Raw genomic sequence first — 2,417 nt, forward strand, 5'->3', positions numbered from 1 at the left:
CATCTGTGATGCGGTGTTATCTATCAGTCATATCATCCTGCGCTGTCGGCGATTTATTCGTGAACGTGCTCCACTTATAAATTACTGCGGCGCAGCAGACGTCCCCTTCACCCTTTCCACCATCCTGGGTGATGGGGACATTGTTATGACTGATAAATTGATGGCTTTCTTGAGAGAGACCGGATTGATCAGAGTGATGTGACTTTTTTACTGTGTGGTTATGGTTTTTATCAACGGTAAATATGTATATATTGTAATATTAATTAGGGTTGACAGTTGACATATTTGAAATAGTTCCTCCTCCCACTGATCTATTTCTAATATAGATGTCCCTTACATTAAAACCCCGTTCCTCGACTAACAGTCACCAGCTGATGAGTGCAAGTGTGCAATATAGAAAGGTATTGGGCACTTGCAGTCGATGGTGGTCTGCTGGCCGAGGTTCTTCACTTTTTGTACAAATTATGTAAATACATTATATTATCTTGCTTATGTTATTCTAATTAGGGCCGACAGCTGACGTATATGGAAATGTTCCTGACTCGTCTGGTGCCCTTTCATATATTGATGTCCACTATATTAGGTTGTGCCTCGACTGACAGTCACCAGGTGATGAGTGCAGGTATGTAATGTAGAAAGGCATTACATATCTGCAGTCGATGGTGATCTCTTGGTCGAGGCTTTTTTACCATTAGTGTAGGTCTAGCTATTTGTCTCTTAGGATTTAGTATAGGTTAGCGATTTGTCTGTTAGGTGGTTAGTTTTAGGGTATTTAGATTAGGCATTTTAGTTTATAAGTAATATAAGGTTAAAAAAAAATAAAATAAAAAAAAATAATAAAAATAAAATAAAAAAAATAAAAATAAAATTACAAAAAAATAATAAAATAAAAATTATTATATATATATACGTACACTCGCGCCTACTAATTTCTTCCCCCCCCCCCCTGGAAGCCGGAGTAAAGGCCAGTCAGTTCTAGGCGCTCGCTCGAACAAGCCACCCCCTCTGCCCTCCCCCCCTTACCCCAGCATAGAGGTTTGAAACGTTTCGAACAGCCATGGCTTGTATTGTGACGCGGTGTCAATAGATTTTGTTACAGACACTCAGAACCAGTAGAGGTATGTGTATAAAGGGCTTTAGTGTGCAATAGTATATTTTTCCTACAACATGATTGTATCGATGTGGGAAAGGAACGTAGGTGGAGGACCTGTATACTGACATCCTGATAAATTATCATAGTAAACGATGTGTGTTGAGAATGATGTATTACGCCTTTTCGCATGCATTCTCTTTCCCGTATTCACAACCCCGGGACCGTTCTCTCTCTCCTACACGCCCTTTCACCCTAATCCCCCACTCCCACCCTTCCTCACACCTCTCTTACCCTCTCGTCCTCCTCTCACGCCCTTTCTTAACCAACATAATTTTAGGTAATAATGACATGAGCCATCTCACATTGATTTATATTATACATGCCAACTGATTTGTCGTGTTGTAATCAGTTATGTGACAGATGCACTGCAACTTGGACTTTGACATACAGTTGTTTATTGGTCATACAGGTTCTGTGTGGTTTTTGACGTCCATTCATTCGTGTTAATGTGGCAATTTAGGTCTTATCTTACCGATATAACAACGTAAAGTGGCTGTCCAGTCATTTCTGCGTTAAGTAAATGAATCAGGATCGGCTCAACTAACCACAAACACATCGTAAAATATTCTGGTCTGTTGCCACAACACTGACGCTATATCATTATGTATACGAATTAATAAGAGTTGGAATCAACAGAATAACAACAGTGGTTAAACCAAACTGGTCAAAATTGTTAATGCATGTTATGTAAAATAACAAACGTGTAGTTAGTTATACACTGAACTCTCATTTTATTGCCCATGAGGTTCTGTGTGTGTAAGATGTTTGTGGAAGAGATAGCTTTCTGTGCCAACACCATATGGTTTGTGTTAAGCATGAAAAAGGTTGTGGTTATAATTATGTTTTTCTTCAGTGCTTGCTATGTGAACACCTTCCCTCTGTATTATGTTGACAGGCATGCCATTACAGTAATAAGCATACTTTTATAAACACAAAATACCATTTGTGTGAAGAAACATCGCCCCGATCAGTGGGTCCTTATAAGGAAAAACATTACACAGCTATAGGATTTAATACTTTAAGGTTACCTTATGTGGAATATTACAGAATACAAGATTATCAGTACCTTGTCCACCCTCCGTTAGCCTCAATGACCTCGTGTAGGCGCAAGGGCATCGAGTCAACTAGATGGGAGTAAATATTGGGGCGCCTCCTAAACCCCTCCCACACCTCCCTGGTTTTCTGCTCAATACTCTCCCTGGTCTTCTCCTCTACTCCCCACTCCTTCATTATGCCCCAGAGGTTTTCATTGGGATTTATATCA

The sequence above is a fragment of the Coenobita brevimanus genome, chromosome 36 (genome assembly GCF_032717465.1).
Source record: "Coenobita brevimanus isolate Jiangsu-jjx chromosome 36, ASM3271746v2, whole genome shotgun sequence".
Taxonomy (NCBI): Eukaryota; Metazoa; Arthropoda; class Malacostraca; order Decapoda; family Coenobitidae; genus Coenobita; species Coenobita brevimanus.